The sequence below is a fragment of the Gossypium hirsutum genome, chromosome A05, assembly GCF_007990345.1.
Source record: "Gossypium hirsutum isolate 1008001.06 chromosome A05, Gossypium_hirsutum_v2.1, whole genome shotgun sequence".
Classification (NCBI taxonomy): domain Eukaryota; kingdom Viridiplantae; phylum Streptophyta; class Magnoliopsida; order Malvales; family Malvaceae; genus Gossypium; species Gossypium hirsutum.
In genome coordinates this window covers 86,641,854-86,664,311 of record NC_053428.1, presented here as the reverse complement: position 1 = coordinate 86,664,311, position 22,458 = coordinate 86,641,854, and positions in this window count along the sequence as shown.

Below are 22,458 nucleotides of genomic sequence, written 5' to 3'. Positions count from 1 at the left end.
ATGTCCCTTAAATGAGCCCTCGAGGCCCGAAATACACCTTAGAAATGAATAGGGACTAAACTGGACACTTAGAAATTTTTTTTCCAAAATCTTAAAATTTTTCTTAAGAGCAAGGGACACACGCCCGTGTGGTCGGTTGTGTGAGCATTCGATGTGAGGCACACGGCTGTGTCCCAGCTTGTGTTCTTACCCGTGTAACTCACTGACTTGGGTCACATGACTAACCACACGCCCATGTTCTAATCCGTGTGCAAAGTGTAGGGGTCACAGGGCCAAGCCACAAGCCCGTGTGCTAGGCCGTGTGCAAATACTTGGACATTCTGATTTGAAATTTCAAGGTGCAGGGGACACACGGCCAGACTACATGCCCATGTGCATGGTCGTGTGTCACACATAGTTGGGACACACGCCTATGTCTTTGTCGTGTGGACAAAAATAGGCCATTTTAAGGCCACTTTTCTCACCCTTTTTGATATAAACCTATACACAATATTTCAATACATCAAAAAGCCTCAATCAAGCAATCAACACAAGCTAAAATCATATTTTAAACATAACATAATATTACAAAACTCATTTACCTAAACTTACCAATATAACTCATTTCATTAGTTTACCAAAATCTACTACTAAGTATATGCATACAATTATATATATAATTCTCAACCATACTTCAATTTAGTTCTTTTTCAATCCAACCCTATACATGCCATATAAACCAAAATTTACATTTCAAAAACTACCGGATTAATTTGGATAGTATGGCTTGATGTACTGATCCAATCCTCCGATTTCACATTAATCTACAAGAACAATAAACAACACGAGTAAGCTTATTGAAGCTTAGTAAGTTCATTAGGTTAAAAATTGATCTTACCAAACTTAATATAATAAACTAAATTGTAAATAAATCATACATTCTCCCTGTCAAATATAATATAAATCAATGAACTCACTTCTTTCAAAACAATATTATTAATAATCAACATATCTTTCAATTCATTCACATAGGTCTTTTACCAATTCTACTGAATCGAGGAATGACTTACGGATATGAGTACATCATTTTCTTTATGCTATAGTCCAACTATAGTCTTACACTTACATTGCCATGGCCCAACCATGGTCTTACATTAGTAGTGCCATAACCTAGTTATGGTCTTATCATCATAATTCCATAGCTCAGCTATGGTCTTACTTATAATTGCTACCATGGTCCAACCATGGTCTTACGTTCAAAGTGCCATAACCCAGTTATGGTATTATCCGTCAATTTATCCTTTACATATTAATGCCATAGCCCGGCTATAGTCTTACATATAAACATTGTCATGGTCCAACCATGGTCTTATGCGTCAATTTCTCTTTTGCATTGAACAACTGTACTCAATCCCACGTCCGTTCACTTCGAAAATTTACTTCAATTTCATGATTTTATCAATAATTTCATTTTCAACAAATAACATGAATAATTACATAATATCATTCATCAATTTAACATTTAACATTAAAGTTTAACCATACGAACTTACTTGGGCTGAATTATAAGTTTGTAGTAGTTAAGGACTATTCTGCTAATTTCCCTTTTTCTCGTTGACCTACGAGCTCTTGATCTATAATATAAAATTATTCATCCATTAGCATATATTTCAATTTCAATTCACTTCACAATTAATACCCCTCAATTTTTTGAAATTACATAATTATCTCAACTTTTACAATTTTTACAGTTTAGTCCTTTATCAAATATCTTATCAATTGAGCTAATTTTTCTCAATTAAAAATTTATCTAAGTATTCTAAGCTATTTCATATCCCTTGATAAACAAACCTTAATGCCAAATCCTAAGATTTAATCTTTTTCACAATTAGGTCTTAAAATCAATTTCTATTAAAATTTCTTGATAAAATCATCATATAACAAAATGAAAGCTTCAAATCCATGTTGATTCATCATAAATATCTAGCACTCATCAATGGTAACTTTCAAAATTACTCATAAAATAAAAAACTAATGTAGATAGTTGGACCTGATTGCAAAAGTCTTAAAAACACAAAAAATTCAAGAAAAAAGCAAGAAGTGAACTCATATGTAGTAAAATATGAAAACCAGCTTTTTAAGGGTTTTTCAATGGTGTTTTTGGCTGAGAATTTTGAAGAATTGTCTAGATATTCAATTACATCCTATTTTTAACTATTAAGTTTTGTTTCATTTCCAATTCTACCCCCTTTTCACACTAATTTTGTTGTTTATTCACATATGTCGTCCAAGCTTTGTAATGAGTGTATAATTGCCTTTTTAGTCCTCTCTTATTCTTCACTTAAGCTATTTAATCACTATTTCTCTTAATTAGCAAGTTTTGTACCTTTTTCAATTTAGAACTTTTTAATTAATTAACTATCAAGAAGTTTAAATTTTCTAACGAAATTTTAATACTAATTTAATGACACTCCGTAAATATTTATAAAAACATTTATGACTTGCTTTATGAAATCAAGGTCTCGATACCTCGTTTTCGAAACCACTTTACCTAGTAAATCCTTTTAAAATACACATCATCAATTTAAAGATCTTTCTAAAATCACATTTAATTCATAATTATTAAATAATAAAATTTTAGAACTCTGTCGTTAGATTTAGTGATCTCGAATCACTGTTTTCGACACCATTGAAAATTGGGTTGTTATGTATCCTGTATCCATTGCCAGATTAGGGTTACAAAGCATTACCATACAATCAAAAAATTAAGTTATAATAAAAAAATTTAAACTTAATTTCGTTTAATATCATAAACAAAACCTAAACCATCATACATACACACACCGTACCTATATTGAGCCCTCGAAGCCCAAGAAACACTTTAGAAACAATTTGGGACTAAATTGAAACCATTTGGAAGGTCTATAAAAATGTTACAAAAATTTGAATACGGGTGTTACACGGCCGTGTACCTCACACGGTTGAGACAAACTCCCGTGTCTCAGGCCATGTAACCTTTGAACTAGGGACACATGGCCGTGTCCCAACCCGTGTCCTCACCCGTGTAACTCACTGAGTAGGGTCACACGGCCATGTCATACACCCGTGTGCCAGACCGTGTAACACTTAAATTTCCCTACACGCCCGTATGCCAGGCTGTGTAACTCACTGACTTGCATCCCAAAGAACTCATTAGATGACACACGACCATGTAGCCAGGCCGTGTGTCTCACACGGCTAAGTTACACATCTGTGTCTCAGGCTGTATTGACCCAAAATGAACCGTGAACAACAAGTTTACCATTTCAAGCTTACTTAGACTCTAAGTAATCCATTTACCAACCGAAAGACATATTCAAAGTGACATTAAGCAATCCACAAACATGCCAAATCAAAATCTTAAGTGCTTAACCAATGTATCCTCATTGATACCATAAGTATCTACAATTATACGTAAAAATGAAACATTAATCAAAACTTATCAATTCACCAAATCTAACACCTAACCAATATACCTATCATAGGCATTTCAAACACAACATTGCATTAACACATATCATTCATATTTGCATTGGAACATCTTACCATATTCACATATATATCATATAAGTTACTTATTTGTAGTTAAAGTCATAATTAACATTTTACATATACAAAAAAATAGTAATGACACAAAAGCCTATTACATTTCATTTAATCCAAAACGAACGTTCCAAAAACTACCAAAATATATGGATAGTGTGACTTGAGTGCCAATCCGATCGTCCAACCTTCAAAATATCTACAAGAACAGAAAATAACACAAGTAAGCTCAATGAAGCTTAGTAAGTTCAACATATTAAAACGATAAATCTTACCGAAGTAAGTACAACAAATCAAATAATAATACAACCATATGTGTTCCCTGCCATCCACAATCTCAACCAGAGAATCGTAAAAATTCAATTCAAAATTCAAATATATGACAAATCCATCAAAATCACTAAACAAGGTACCTTACCAAGATTTACAATCGATGAACGACTTACGGATAAGAGTACATCGAAAATCCAACCAAAGCACACCAGATGCTCATAAGAGCTAATCCATCTGAAACACACCAAATGCTCATAAAAGCTAATCCATCCGAAACACACCAATGGCTCTGAAGAGCTAGTCCAATCGAAACACACCAAAATAGAGAATATAGCATGAGAGTTCGTAATAAATGCTGAACCTCGATTTAGTCGAGAAGCATATATATATCACTCCACAACCGTCTCCACTCCAAACCCCCATAACACACCATATCTCGACTGTACTCTATCCCGTGTTCAATTCGGTTCAAGTATAGAATTTTAACAATTTTTTCTCAAATAACTTATATCATTTATAATCAAATATAACTATCACATTACATATTATCATCAAACATTCCATAAAGATGTTAAGTTATGAACTGTACGAACTTACCTGACTGAATTGTAGTAGTTGCAGAAGTTTAAGGATTATTTTGTAATTTTTCCTTTTCCACGAGTATCAACTGGATCTTGATCTAAAATGTAAAATTCTTCAATTATAAGCTTACATTTTACCTTCCAATTCAATTTACATTTTATACCCTTTTATTTTTTGAATTTACACAATTACTTCTAACTTTTACAACTTTTGTAAGTTAGTCCCTTAACCCAAAATTCTTCAAATTCTCCATTTTTCTCAAGTCAAAATTCTTGCCGAATATACTAGGCCCTTAAACAGTCCCTACTAAACATTAAATTCACTATCAAACCCTTAAATTTTGACATTTTCAAATTTTAATCCTAAAATCAAAATTTTAAAAAATCACATCACAAAATCATCAAATAACACAACCAAAGCTTCAAATACATGGTTATCGTAAAAAAAAATTCAAGATTCATCAATGGAAACTTCCAAAATTTTTAACAGATTCAAAAATGAAGGTATGGACTAGCTGGACCTAGTTGCAACGATCTCAAAAACATAAAAAATGCAATAAACGGGTATGAATTGCACTTACATGCAAAAATTTTATGCTTAGCCGAATTTGAAGCTTCAAAAATGGAAATTTCTTTTTTGTTTTATTAAACTTTAATTAATTTACTAAATTACATACTTACCCTTAATTATAACCTTATAAACCAACAATTTAAAAGCTCGGCCAATGCTCATCTAATGGCCTTGTCATAAGTGTGTTACCCTCATAAGATATCTTTAATCTCTTTAGGATAATATTTTTTCTCCCAATATGATCCTATTTTATCTCATGGTAATCTTTACATCTTCATTTATGAAAATTAAATTACTATCAAATAGTAATCAACGCATCCATCACAAAGACAAACTACCTGTGGTCACGTTTACTTATCATCAACCATGTAATAAAAATGAGAAGATACCATTTACCAATGTCTCGTGCTATGAATTCCACAGTTGTAAATGGTGTTACATATTGCAGAAGTTATACACCTAACGCACCAGCTTTCGTTTCCTTATATATTCGAACTTAGGCTTTTACCTATATCAAATTAAACAAGTCACTCATACATAGTCCATCATGCACTCAAGATTTAGGTATGCCACACTATGAATGTCACAAGTGAATAAATCCATAAACATATTCAAGATCTATTCTTCTTAGGTCTAGTTCGATGTACTGTTAGTCCAGTCAATCACATTTATGTCTCTATCTTCAGGGAGTCATTTGCTCCGATGCCCAAGACAGTGCATCTCCCCAATTGGACTTGATAGACGACATATTTGTCTTTCAATTGGTTTTCTTATGTTTTATTAGACTGAGGGCATGTTTAGGTTCATATACTAATTTTCTTTTTGTATTACGATCCGGCCACATGATACCTCCAAATATTAGTTTAAACATTAGACAACCAATAAGCAACATTTGCTTCCATTTTGCTTTGCGTGCAAAAAAAAACATATGAGGAAAATTATGCAAATTATATTAATATAATCAATGAATTTGTTTTATTAACCAATCTATTCGAAAAATTACAAGTTTACAAATGAATATACTACACTTAGGGCACCAGATCCAACACGGATATCTCAGATCACTCTAGACAGTTTCGTATCTTATGCAGACCACTACATAATAAGCGTTTCACTTGCTTCTTCTCATTACCTCTAACTCTCTTAGCTTTAACCAAGTCTCATCGATGCTCTGTATAGCTCATGTTCCCCTTCGATGGAAAAAGCAAAAATTTCTTGCAAGCATCAGAGGATTCTTTCAAATGGTTAGACAGTCTTAGACTGTCATTTGGTTTTGAAACCTGGCCATATAACTCAAATGAAGACTTGCCAAGCATTCTGCTAGGAAATAAAAGATAACCACCCTTATTTTTATAGCATTTGTGGCTTTTCTCCTCAAAATTGGAATCTCATTATTAATCCTGATACGACTTTTGCTTTTACTTCCAGTCGAGTTAACTCCTCTGTTGATGATGCAGGACTTCCACCTCATTCAAACTCTTAAGACATGAACATCTCATCTATCCTTGAGGGAGCTCGTAGCTCAGGAAAAACTATTTTTGTCTCGTCCAAGAAATCAGTAGTTGATTGCGTTATTTCGTGATAGGTTTTAAATATTTATAATTACTCGTTCTTAAACTAACTATTATTGCGATGTAGGCAAGTGTACCTATCGAACAGTAGTATAGTTTTAGCAAGACCGCATTGTCGAACCCAAAGGAACTAAAAGTACTAGTAATGACTGTCTTTTTATTATCTAGCCTAAGAATAAAGAGGTTTTGTAACACTGCCGTACCCGAGACCACCGCCGGAGTTGAGCACGAGGTGTTAACGGACTTAATTCATTAATTAAATAACTCAAACAATTTATTTTAGAATTTCCAGACAAGCTGGCTAACTGCATCACAGTAGCTAAAAAAATCATATCTCTAGTTACAAAACTCAAAATCCAATTCTGTAAATTTCTCCTGAAACTAGACTCAGATATCTACTTACTAATTTTTTTCTAGAATTTTTGGTCCGGCCAATTAGTATAGTTTATTAGTTAAAGTCTCCCCTGTTTCAGGGTTTGGCTACTCTAACCCCTATGAACTATGAATCAAATTTCTTCCTGTACAGAGATCCAATGACTATGAAGTTTGTTTCTATTAAAAATAGACTCAATAAGGAATCCATACATATAAAATGTGGGTCCTAATTATTTTTACACAATTTATGGTGAATTTATAAAGTCAGAATAGGGGATCCAGAAATTGCTCTAACCCTGTTTCACCAAAACGTAAATATATCATAAAATACAATTTTTTTACCTATTTTGTTTCTTCCACATTAAAAATAGATTCACTAATCTTGAATTGCATATTTTATTCATCATCTAATTCTATTTCTACTATTTTTAGTGATTTTTTAAATTCACGTCACTACTGCTGTATGACACTATTTTATAGCCAATTTCACCATTTTATGGTTTTCCATGGAGTAGGTAATACATTAAGCATACATAACACTAAATATAAATTTTAATTAGCCATTCGAATAGCTAATCATCAGCAAGCATTTCTACATCACTCATTCACCATATCATAAGATTATACACACAAAAGGATTATAATGCTATACATGCCATATTCCCAAAATATGCAAGCCACTATACCGAGATGGTCTGTTGGTAGTGTGAGCGTGCCTCCAACCGTCTTGATCTCCAAGCCAGCTTGTCAAAACTACAAGGAATGGAAGGGAGGGAGTAAGCATAAATGCTTAGTAAGTTCACATGTAAATAGCAAGTAACATAACCATGCAATAATACGAAGTCCACATTTGCATAATATCACCAAAGCATTCATATCATATTTCTCATTCATGATCTTACCATATTATTGTTTTATTGAAGTCTCAATTCGAGGGTTGAGTACATACCTGGACAAAGTATCCGTTCCACAACACTTACCAACTAGTCACTTTCATCTCGAGAATTCTTCCATTTCACTAGAACTTTACCCGTTGAACACAATCGAAATATAATTCGGATACACGGATTTCATGCACGTAAGTGCCATACCTGCAGCTAGACAAACTCAATAGCCTGTGGAAATTATGTAGCCAAGCTACCATGTAACCCACCCATAAGTGAACACGGACTCAACTCAACGAGCTCAGATGCCTAGTTACATCTCACGAACTCAGACTCAACTCAACGAGTTTGGCACTCAAATATCCTAATGGCATTGTATCCTAATCTATTCCCAAGGTTCAAACGGGCTTTTTCCTTGATTACACATCTTTGCCCTCTTCCACGGAATGTCGAAACCGATACTCGGTAGCAATTCATATTTAACAAGTAGCACACATAATTTGCATATTACTCAATAATAACCACAAAGCATAATATTTCATGATATTAATCATCATATCATATAAATAACATTAAATTACTTAAAATGACAATTATGTTACTGCATTTACACATGAACTTACCTCGTATACGAAAATGGTCATTTTTACCATTTTGTCCACAACTTGGTATTTTGCCGATTTTAGCCTGAATTTTGATTTTCCTTGCTCTATCATTTAAAATATAGCCTAATTAGGACTCATATTATTCAAATCAACCCAAAATCATATTTTGGAAAAATTACAAGTTTGCCCCTAAACTTTCACATATTTACACTTTTTCCCCAAATCTCGTAAATTAAACTTCACCCTATTTTCTTATGTTTTGTGACATGCTGACCATTTTTCCCTTCTATAGTAATATCCAATTCTCACTCTAACATGTATTTATGAACATTAGGTATTGTTATCGATTATGTCATTTTAGTCGTTTTTACATAAAATCAATTAGCAAAAGTTGTTTAACACAATCTCAAGCTTCATATTCTACCATAAAACATCAAAATTCATGCATATCATTCATGGGTAAATTTTTAAATATAAACACTAGCTCAAAATATTGGTAGAAATAGGTAAATCGAGCTACGAGGATTTCAAAAATGTGAAGAACATTAAAAATGGACATAGAAATCACTTACAATCAAGGCTTAAAAGTGTTGAAACCCTAGCTATGGTGGAGAGCAAAATTCAGTAGCATCTTATGGAGAAGATGATCATTTTTTTGTTATTTTTCCCATTTTATTTCATTTAATATCCAAATAACCAAAATGCCCTTCCTTACTAAACTTTCAAAAATTCCACCCATGTCTAATTTTTTTCCATAAACTTAGAAATTGGTCAAATTTCTATTTAAGACCTCCTAATTAATATTTCAAAGCAATTTCATACTAGAAACTTCTAGAATGCAAGTTTTGCAACTTATTCAATTTAGTCCCAAATTTCAAATTAAGCATTTTATGCATAGAATTTCTTCACGAAAGTTTCACACAATCATGAAATCATATCATAGACCTCAAAATAATTATATAATAATTATTTCTATCTCAGATCTGTGGTCTTGAAACCACTATCCGATTAGGCCGTAATTTGGGATATCACAACTCTCCCCCTTTAGGGATTTTCGTCCCCGAAAATCTTACCGAAAAGGTGGTCTTCACTTAGATTCCTCAATTTCATATTCGGTGCTGAAGAACTTTCACTCATGCAGTGCCTCCAATATATCTCTTTAATTTTTCATATATTCTGAAAGCTTACGGACTCAGCTCTCAATTGTTCTTAAATTTTCAACCATTCTCAGTTTCCCTTGTCATCTTGATATAAAACCAGATCTCAATTTGGTTAATGGAGACTAGAATTCCAAGAAATCCAACAATCAAAGGGACCTGCACTCTTCCGAAATAATCATACAGATTTTCATCATCAATAAATCACAATCCAATAACATCTGAATCAAATTACAGTACACGTCATTACTCTCTCAATGAATAGGAAAATTTTCACTGTGAGCTTCATACAATTCTTTCGGTATAAGCCTTGGAATAATAATACCATGAATCAGATCCAATTTGAAATTCAACATCAGAAGTCGATCCTCACTGTACTCTTTTAGTTTACTGCTCACTATCACATTTTTCTCTTTCCGCTACGGAAATAATTTTGATATAGCCTCGAAAATAATCCTTTCTCATTTTCATCCTAATATCAATACTGGCAGAGATAACTCTGGTAGATCCTGATGCTCGACTTTAACCCCATTAACAAATCAGATTTTCCGTGGCATCGAATGTTCTAAACTATTACATTACCTTATTGTCTTGAATCACATTACAATTCATACAGATTGAACATTCGAGTCGATTTTAATCACCAGTGAATGACATTTCAAGTAATCCTTTCTTCTAGTTACAAAACAATTCATCATGCCATCCTTTACTATTCATTCCTTACGTTAATCAAAACCGTCTCAATTGCATTAGCTCAAGTAACCAAAATATCTCAATTGAAGACATTAACTATAATTGACTTACTTGAGAGAAGTAATCCACCATACCGATTGAAACTCGCACTTTTATCACTTATGCCTTTACTATTGTCAAACCTTACATGAAAATTAGAAAAATCCCAATTCTGAAATCACCACATTACCCAAATCAAATAAAGAGTCTAGTCATACTTGACATGATTATCACGAGCTAAAGAATGCACTTCGAACATGAGTCATAATTGACAAATTACGGAATAAAGATAACAAGAAAACTGAATAAAGAAATTCAAGATAGAGAAACCCAGAATAAAGAAATCCAGAATAAAGAAACCCAAGATACGATACTATGTCGGAAAATCAAAAACCAAACTCATAGGAAAATATAGAAGATCCCGATAATTCCTCAGAGAAAAGAAATCTAGTAGAAAACATCATTTAATCTCACTGGAATCAAATGCAACAAGAACAATATATCTTCCCATATATACATATCAAATTGAGCATCAAGTAGAAGAAACAGAATCATAGTATCATACATATTCTCTCATCAATTTTTATCAGGCAGAATATAATAGAATGCCTGAAGGAATAGAGCAATACAAATTATAAACCAGTCAGGCTACCAATGCTTTCGTCTAACATCAGGATTAGAAAACATCCCCATATAACAAGAATTTCTTCAAAAGATCAACAACCATAGAAATATTTCTGGGAACGGATAAACACATAGAACATATTAGAAGAAACTGCTAAAATCTGTCCAGTCGTAACTGTCACACTCAGATATTACACATTTCAGATATCATTTCCCCAACTATTTCTGCCATCACAAATTTCATATTACTTTTCACTAAAGAAGACTAGTTCTGAATAAATTTTGATTTGCACTTTTCTCGACCTTGTACCTTAGTAATTCGATTTATCAAAATAAATTTCTTCTCTAACTGGAACAGTGCATAACTCCAATAATCATTATGCCAATCTGATACTTTTCTAGCTTTAACTTTACTTACCAACTCATTCTTCAATCTCTAATCATATTTATAATTATTCTAGCACTGAACTCTTTGGTTTCCCAACCGGAAACTTATTCAGTACAAATCTCATGAAATTCCATTATAAGCACCACTTTAGTAAGGGGAAGGAGTTGTAGGGCCTTTAACTCGACTTTCTCATACATATACATATGACACAATTTCCATCATCATAACAACATCATCAAAATCATATCATTTATTTAGGCAATGCATCATTCATGTTGGTTTACACAAATTTTTTAGTTATCCATTTAGACAAGTATACTTATGCATGCATCCTATGTTTTCTGGATAACTTGACTTATCCATTCATCTACTCAAACAAATCATACTCATGACATCATATAAGGGTTAAACAAACATATATATTTGCATCACAATTGCAACTTTCATTTCGTGCATCATCATATACATATCATTACAATCATATAATTCTATCCAAACAATTTAACATAGATAAATTCATTTCATTATAATCATTTATCTCATAAAAAAATATCATTGACATTCATCAACATTCAACATTCAATCAAGGCAATGACATTTTCATTCATATCATGATATTAGGAACTTTTACTCATACCTCTACAAATTTCTATTTATCCTATTCATCTTATCAAGTAAGCCAAGTGCACTACATCATATGAGCATCAAGTAAGTATGGATATTTATCACAACATGACCTTTCATCTTACGTGTTATCACTTATATATATATCATAAACTTTTATTCATACTTTTCTGAATCGAGACTCATCATAATTGTAATTTTATTCAAACACCTTCGCATCACATTTAACATGGTCAGTACAGCTCGGTTGGAGAGTACCTCTGTCTAAACAAGACGGTGCTCATACGCGTCGGGAGGCATCACACTATCACAGATCCATGGCATGTATAGCTAGACTCTTACACATTCTAGGTTAGTTCGAGAACTGACTAAATCATAGCTCTGATACCACCAAATATAATGCCCCCATACTCGAGACCATCGCCGGAGTCAAGCACGAGGTGTTAACGGATTTAATTCATTAATTAAATAGCTCAAACAATTTTTTTTAGAATTTCTAGACAAGCTGGCTAACTGCATCACAGTCGCTAAAAAAATCATATATCGAGTTACAAAACTTGAAATCCAATTCCGTAAATTTTCCTGAAACTAGACTTAGATATCTACTTACTAATTGTTTTCTAGAATTTTTGGTTGGGCCAATTAGTACAGTTTATTAGTTAAAGTCTCCCTTGTTTCAGGGTTCGGCTACTCTGACCCCCATGCACTACGAATCATATTGCTTCCTGTACAGAGATCCAATAACTATGAAGTTTGTTTCTATTAAAAATATACTCAATAAGGAATCCAAACATATAAAATGTGGGTCCTAATTATTTTTACACAATTTATGGTGAATTTATATAGTCAGAACAGGGGATCTAGAAATTGCTCTGACCCTGTTTCACCAAAACGTAAATATCTCATAAAATACAAATTTTTTACAATTGTTTCATAAAACGTGAATTTTGTTTCTTCCACATTAAAAATAGATTCATTAAGCTTCAATTACATATTTTATTCATCATCTAATTCAATTTATACTGTTTTTAGTGATTTTTCAAATTCACGTCATTACTGCTGTATGACACTGTTTTATAGCCAATTTCACCATTTTATGGTTTTCCATGGAGTAGGTAATACATTATGCGTACATAACACTAAATATAAATTTTGATTAGCCATTCCAATAGCTAATCATCAAAAAGTATTTCCATATCACTCATTCACCATATCATAAGATTATATACACAAAAGAATTATAATGTTATACATGCCATATTCCCAAAATATGCAAGCCACTATACCGAGATGGTCTGTTGATAGTGTGAGCGTGCCTCCGACCGTCTTGATCTCCAAGCCGGCTTGTCAAAACTACAAGGAATGGAAGGGAGGGAGTAAGCATAAATGCGTAGTAAGTTCACATGTAAATAGCAAGTAACATAACCATGCAATAATACGAAGTCCACATTTGCATAATATCACCAAAGCATTCATATTATATTTCTCATTCATGATCTTACCATATTATTGTTATATTGAAGTCTCAACCCGAGGGTTAAGTACATACTTGTACAAAGTATCCGTTCCACAACACTTACCAACTAGTCACTTTCATCTCGAGAATTCTTCCATTTCACTAGAACTTTACCCGTTGAACACAATCGGAATATAATTCGGATACACGGATTTCATGCACGTAAGTGCCATACCTGCAGCTAAACAAACTCAATAGCCTGTGGAAATTATGTAGCCAAGCTACCATGTAACCCACCCATAAGTGAACTCGGACTCAACTCAACGAGCTCGGATGCCTAGTTACATCTCACGAACTCGGACTCAACTCAACAAGTTCAGAACTCAAATATCCTAGTGACATGTCACTTGTATCCTAATCTATTCCCAAGGTTCAAACAGGCTTTTTCCTCGATTACACATCTTTGCCCTCTTCCATGGAATGTCGAAACTGATACTCGGTAGCAATTCATATTTAACAAGTAGCACATATAATTTGCATATTACTCAATAATAACCACAAAGCATAATATTTCATGATATTAATCATCATATCATATAAATAACATTAAATTACTTAAAATGACAATTATGTTACTATAGTTACACATGAACTTACCTCGTATGCGAAAATGGTCATTTTTACCATTTTGTCCATAACTTGGTATTTTGTTGATTTTAGCCCGAATTTCGATTTTCCTTGCTCTATCATTTAAAATTTAGCCTAATTAGGACTCATATTATTCAAATCAACCCAAAATCATATTTTGGAAAAATTACAATTTTGCCCCTAAACTTTCACATATTTACACTTTTGCCCCAAATCTCGTAAATTAAACTTCACCCTATTTTCTTATGTTTTGTGACATGCTGATCATTTTTCCCTTCTATAGTAATATCCAATTCTCACTCTAACATGTATTTATGAACATTAGGTATTTTTACCGATTATGTCATTTTAGTCGTTTTGACGTAAAATCACTTAGCAAAAGTTGTTTAACACAATCTCAAGCTTCATATTCTAACATAAAACATCAAAATTCATGCATATCATTCATGGGTAAATTTTTAAATATAAACCCTAGCTCAAAATATTGGTAGAAATAGGTAAACCGAGCTACGAGGATTTCAAAAAATGTGAAGAACATTAAAAACGGGCATAGAAACCACTTACAATCAAGGCTTAAAAGTGTTGAAACCCTAGCTATGGTGGAGAGAAAAATTCAACAGAAACTTATGGCGAAGATGATCATTTTTTTGTTATTTTTTCCATTTTATTTCATTTAATATCCAAATGACCAAAATGGCCTTCCTTACTAAACTTTCAAAAATTCCATCCATGTCCAATTTTTGTCCATAAACTTAGAAATTGGTCAAATTGCTGTTTAAGACCTCCTAATTAACATTTCAAAGTAATTTCATACTAGAAACTTCTAAAATGCAAGTTTTGCAACTTATTCAATTTAGTCCCAAATTTCAAATTAAGCATTTTATGCATAGAATTTCTTCACGAAAGTTTCACACAATCATGCAATCATATCATAGACCTCAAAATAATTATAAAATAATTATTTCTATCTCGAAATTGTGGTCTCAAAACCACTATTCCGATTAGGCCGTAATTCGGGATATCACTGGTTTTGTTTTAATTAACTAAGTATCTAAACTAAGAACGCACAGAGAAAAGAATTGGAGAATTTCTTTTGGGAAAAATCGATTGACTTAAGACAATAGCTAAGGAAAAATCCACCTAGACCTTTCAAAATAAGAGAAATTTTCTAACGTGCCCAAAGTTTACCGAATGTTCCCGGTTTTGTCCCGAACTGCCTCTAAGTATGTTTTAGGCCTCGAAGGCCTGTGTAAGGGATGAAATGTACATGTTTGAAAAGTTTTAAATTTGAGCGAAATTTGGTGACCCGATTTTTTGTGAATGCAAAATCCCGGTAACGGCTCGAACCCTATCTAGGCATCGAATACGGGTGAAGGGTGTTACACTTACTCTTTCAGAATTCAACATGCAAGTCCATAATACTTACCCAAGTTATGAAATAGCCTTCTGCATGAACTTTGATCCTTAGTTTCAGCTTAGCAAGAAAGATCCTTGATAAGCTTCAAAGCAACTCAACAGTTGTGTCTTCAAATAAAAGGAAGAAGATAACTCCCCCTTTCTTATAAAGCTCACATCAATATATATGTAAAATCCATGTTCTCATAGTGGAACTTGACATGTGTCACCAACTTTCAGAACTGCCTTTATTAGTGGCTTATAGTTGTAGAGAAACGTATATAAGAATCCAAAATCTTTACGTATCATTGATGTATCCCTTCGCTCATTCCTGACCATCTTGTTAGAACGTAACTTGCACCATAACTAGAGAAACTAGGTGTACCTTACCTCTGGCGATACCCTCATTACCAAAGAGCCCTTGACACACTTACCAATCTCGTCTTCTTTACGACACAACCCATTCACAAATTAATCCTTTCATGATACTCTATTATTAACTATGCATTCAATCTATCCGCCAAAAGCATTGATTTGGGGAATAGGATCCCGCCACCTAGATTCCTTTGAGTTACTCGCCTAAACTCAGGTCTCGCCAATACTGGGTGTTACGTGGATAGTCCCTCACCATATGCAAACCATCACAAAGGAAATACTTTACTGGCCCTTTCAATTTGCTATTGGGTTTCAAATTCCCATTAAGTGGTTCCCATTGCCACCATACTTATCGTTGCCCCCGTTGTCATTTCCATCTTCCTCATGGTCTCCCCCATTAGAGCTGGTTCCCGAAGGGTAGTATTTTCGTCTATGTGCACATGTATTTTTTCGAACAAATTAGTTTAATAAAATCATTCATAAAAATCTTTTGTATATTATTTTGAATTGTTTTTGCATGTAAAGCCAATGGAAACCAATATTAGCTTAATGGTTGTCTAATGTTTAACTAATACTATGCGGTATTATTTTGTTGGATCGTAATATGGAAAGGCAACTTATATTAGTAGACGAACCTAAACATGTCCTTAGTCTAATTTGAAATGAGCAAACCATTTGAAAGACTAATAAGTCATCTATTAAGTCCAATTGAGGATATGCTTTGTCTTGGGCATCAGACATTACCTAAGCAGAATAAATCCTAAATTCATTTATGAATTTATTCGCTTGTGACGTTCATAGTGTGTCATGCCATAGTCCTAAGTGAATGATGGACTATGTATGCGTGACTCATATACTTTGATGTAAGTAAAAGCCTGAGTTCGAATAGATAAGGAACTGGAATGTAACACCCCTCGCCCGTCGCTGGGGTCGATTTACATAATGCTATAGTACAAAGTGGAACAATTATAAACAACTAATATTCAAAATTCAATAACTTTAATCACTTCAATCATTTAATACAATTTGAAACTTTTCCCGAGTCTTATACAAACTTATGTGAGCTCTAAAGTTAACCCAAGAATAAACAGGGATCAAACTACATCATTTTCAAAAGATAATGACATTGATGCAAAATAGGGGATACATGGTTGTGTGCCTAGGCTGTGTGGCACAAAAATGGCCATGTCTTCCAGTAGTCACATGGTTGTGTAGTTGGCTTGTGTGACGAAAAAAAGCCGTGAGGTCCTAAATGTTTCTTTTTACCAAAAATCACATAGCTATTTCACCAATTTGTGTCTATTAGATAGCCGTATGGCTAGCCAGTGTGGTGTAAAAATAGGCCATTTGATCTCATTTCAAAACTACTCAAACTTTTAACACATTGGGGCATATTTGCACACTTATAATTGCACCAAAACAGACCAAAACATGCACCAAAATGTTAACTCATCAATACACAAGATCTTTCAAGTCATTACACAATAATTTTATACTAAAACATGGCATAACCCACTTTGAACCTTCAAACACTCAAGCATGTATGCAAATCCCAATTCAACATCCCAATATTTTCCATTCAAACATCCTAATATAGCTAAATACCATACCATACAAATTATGCACCAAAATCTACCATTTAACACCATTCCATTACCAATTCCATATGGTATATACCTAGGTTACCATTTCACATGTTAAACTAACAAGCCTGCCATTTCAAGCATATTATCTCAACCTTTAAAACATTCAATGTTTTTCCATTCATTAGCCTCAAACATAGCTTACTTAATGCCACATTGTACACTTTTAAACATCTTACTATATTTCAAACATGTTCAATCATTTATAACAATATTCCTCAATGGCACCCAAGTACACATCGTTTATCTATTTCAATACCTATTTATTCATTGTTCAACCAATTATACAACTAACCAATCTCAAACTCAAACATTTCAGCATATGATATCTTCCACATTTACCATTCAAACTCAACCAATTCACATTCATAGTTTACCATTCATATACCTTAACTTTTTCTTGACACATTGTCATTATGCACATATATGTTCACAACATATGACCATAAAAAGGCAAGCATTATTTATTGATCATAGTCACAATCATTCAAGTAAACACATTTATGTAACAAAGCCTATATACATGCCACATAACTGGAAATAGAACGTTTAAAATACTACTGAGTTAAAATTTGGATAGTGTAAGCTTAGAGATGATCCGATTGACGCGTTCCACAAAATGACCACTACAAAAGTTAGAAAACGAAACAAAGCAAGCATTATGAATGCTTAGTAAGTTCATAGGAACTAAAATAGTATACTCACCTCAATTCATAATTAACATAACAAGTTAGCTAATTATAAAACTTTCATGTTTTCACATTTAACAACAGTGAGGTGAGATCATCAAATGCAACTCTCACAGTAATTCAATCTATATAATACCATTCAGCTCAATTCAATGTCATTTAATCAATATCATCATATATATATTCTTCAGTTACATTATTCAATCATCATATAACATATCAAATCGGAACACATATCATCATTTCAGTCATTCAGTCTTATATCACCCATTTCTATCACAATACAGAATACCATTCATTCATTTAACTTCATTCCACAACCATTTAGCTTGATGAATTATAATAACAGATAAGGATACGCGGGTAGCCACCAAAACACACCAAATTGCTCATTCGAGTGATAACTCCAAAACTCACCTAAGCATCAAAGTGCTAATCCCGTAGGCATCATATGTCATAAGACATTACATCCCTACAGAACACACCAAGGTCTCTGTAGAGACAAAGCTTGGTAATCAGCAACAAATTATGGATTTTGGTATAAATAGCGAATTCTCCGTACATTAGTATCATCACATACCATATCCCGTAAAGAACAAAAATAAACCTATTAGCATGCCAACTGTACCCTATCCTTTCATATGTTCATCCAGGCATATTTAACACATTAGATAATTTATTTACAATTTAGTCCATTTATCACCTTTTTGTACTAATTTGCATACAATTCAAATCACATTCAAAGTCTATAAAATTCATAATTCAAACACATACCACATATTTACATATAAAAATATACCATATTAACTTACCAGGTAAAATCAACGATAATTAAGTATTAGGGACTAATTCGCAATTTTCCCTTTTCCTCGATTATCTACCGATTGATTCAAATCTTTATCTATATAGTAATTCATTTAAATTTATCAGTTTAAAATATCTTGTAATACATTATTTCATGCATATGATAGTTTAATTTCATTTTACAGCAACTCCCAAAAGTTTTACATTTTATTCAATTTAGTCCCTAAAACCAAAACAATTTAAACATTCATATTTAAGCCCCATTTTTCAATCTAATTTGAATCATATCCTTCTACAACCTTCTAATATCTATAATTACAAAAATTTAATGATAGTTTTGAATTATTTTCATTTTAGTCCTTATACACAAAACTAGCATTTTAACTTTACAATTCAGTCCATTTTCTATTTCTCAGCTTGTAAACCAACATATTTCCACCAAAATTTTCAAAATTCATCAATGGCAACATTTCAAAACTTTAACAGTTTTATGATTTAATATTCGGGTTAGCTAAATTAAGCTGCAACGACCTCAAAATCATAAACTTTACAGAAAACCAACTTAGAAATGCTTACCATGCAAGGGTCGATTGCTTGAAAGTTCAAAAATTGCTTCTTCCCTATTTTTTTTCTTATTGCTCGATTTAGAAGAAGAAAGATGAAACAAAAATGATGTTTCATTTCTTTTATTTTTACTTTTATTCATTTAATAGTAATATAATTTATAAGTTTAAAATTATTTAATTAACCCCCACTATCTCTAAAAATGGCATATTTGTCTATTTAAACCTTGGTTTAATTACTATTTTAGCCCTTTTACCATTAAAAATCTATAGCGATTAACTTTTGTAACTTTTACGATTTAGTCATTGCACCTTAATTAGTCACTAATTTGGCAAAATTACCTATCCAAAATTTAATTCACCTATAAAATAGCTCTATAAATATTTAATAAAAAATCTATGACTTGGTTTACAAAAATGAGGTCACGATATCTCATTTTTTTGATACTATTGACTTTAGGGTAAAAAAACTTATACTTTAATTAACTATCCACTCACTAAAATTATTGTACTAAAAAGTAATTTAACATTATAACAAGCTTGTAAATAGTAATTAAAAATATTTACATGTTCGATTTCAAAATATGGGGTTTCAAAACCATCGTTTCCAATACTACTAGAAAATGGGTTGTTAGAACTCACCTCCTTTAGGAAATTTTGTAACACCCTCCACCCGACCCAATCAACTGGATCTAAGTTTTGGGTGTTACTTCCTAAAACAGATGTAACCTAGACTCTTCTATTCACCTATGTACTAGATGAGCAATGACTTAATAAAATTTTCTCCTCTCGTTTACTGACTTACATCGTGTATTCTTATTACGAATATGTCCTTGTACAATGTAAAATCGTGTTTGCAATTTGAATAATACAAGATGTCAAATTTTTCTATTTAAAAAAAATTTGAAATGTTTATCTCAAGCTCTTGTGTTGCTCTCTCAAATGGAGAGTGAAGAAATGAAGAATGGAAGAAAAGATGGTAAGGGGTCAGTGAAATGAGTGAATAGATAGGGATATGTATACTTGAAAAGGTTAGCTATTTTTAGCAAATAATAGCCTTGAAAATCCCTCTTCACATGGCTGACCCTTTCTTTAAGGAAAAAGGGTAGACGACTTTGCTATTTTTGCTTGATTCATGGGAGAAAAAGCTTGAAAAGAAGAGGGGAGTTGGACGGTCACATGTGGGAAATTTGTGGATGATTTTCAATATTTTACCATGTCTTGAGTGGCTGATTTGGACATCTTTATGGTTGGTTGGGCCTTATCCTCCCCAGTTTAGAAGTGCTGAAGATAACTATATATTTTACAGTTATCACACTTTTAACATATCTAAATAGTGAAAAATATTAACCTAACAGGTTTGTTACTTTAACGTCATATTCAATCAACATTATTGACAATTTCTTTCGGTTATGAATGCAGTGTAATAGTAAGGATGCAATGATTGAAAGTTAATCAATGAGCATACATAAATATCAAATTAAAGAAAATGTACTAGTATTAAAATTAGGAGTGGGGGTTTCCTCATAAGTTTGAATAGCTGGCAGGCTCCCTAGCTTTAGGCTTGACAACTATATCTTTAGTCTCAACTTGATTGTTTCCCGCGTTACCACTATTTCCTAGTAGTCTACTTTTCTAATGAGTGACTATATATTTCACACTCTATTCTTTATTTCAATCCACCCAATTCTGTCAATCTCATTTCCGATGTTCCTTGGAACCACACAAAATACAAGCCCCACTTTTTAGTCGGCACTCACCTCAATAAGTTTTTCCAATATGAATACAAATTGATCTATTCAGTTTACGAACACTACCTACGTTGGTTGTTGGTATATTATGGGATCCTAAGTTACTCAATTTTGTCTTATCTTTTCCCGAAAACCCTGATGGAGAAGTGAAAAAACTATGAACATCTCTTAACTTCTTGAATGAAAGAGTAAAAAAGCGATCTAGTCATACTCTATCTACTGAAGTCTCGAAGTTTCAACTTAGCCTATTTCTTTTAATTGCATATGTCTTCCATTTTCTGTACCTGTTCAAATAAGTTTACAAACTATTTCAATTCTAGAGATCCCACCAACATCTGTATGTCTTCGTTCAGGCCCCATTCGAAATGAGTACACATTTCATCTTCTATCAGTATAATCTCTCTGGAATATTTTTTGAGTCTGATAAATTCTCATTCATACTCTTCTACAAACATATTTCCCTGTTTCAACTCTAGTACCTTTTTCTCTTTTCTAAGTATAGTCTGATGATGTATTTCTTTTTGAACTCTAATTGAAAGAAATTCCATTTTACTCAATCTTTAGGAACAATTGCTGTCAAATTTGTCTACCATTGATAAGCTTCATCTTTCAAAAGTGACACGGTAAATCTTAGACTGTCTTTAGATGAACATACCATTTCATCAAAACTCGTTGAGCATTCTCTAGTCAGTATTCATCTTTAATTGGATTAGCACTAGTTTACCCCTAAATTTTTTAGCTCTATATTTTTTAATCTTATAAATTCGTGGTCTGTGAACAATTACTAGATTTTGAGGACAATGTGGTGTTATGGGAGGCATAGTCAAGGTTGGAGGTTACGGAGCCACTTGATTAACTCGTATATATTTTAAGAACCATTGGTTCATCTTTTAAAAGAAAATATCTCACATTTCAGTATCTAGCCCTTGCGAAATGAGCTTACTATGACTAGCTACCTGATCAAAATCAGAAGCATTATCATTTACCTCATCTAATACGACATGATTAGACAAGGCCAACATGGTATATCTATTAGAAAATAGAGTCAGATCGGATTATATGACATCACACTTTCACAATTATCGTGGCATGTGTTTTCTAAACTCAATAAATGCTACGTTCAATACTAGAATTGACTAAATAGTAGCTCTGATACCACTAAATGTAACACCCCTTGCCCATCCCTAT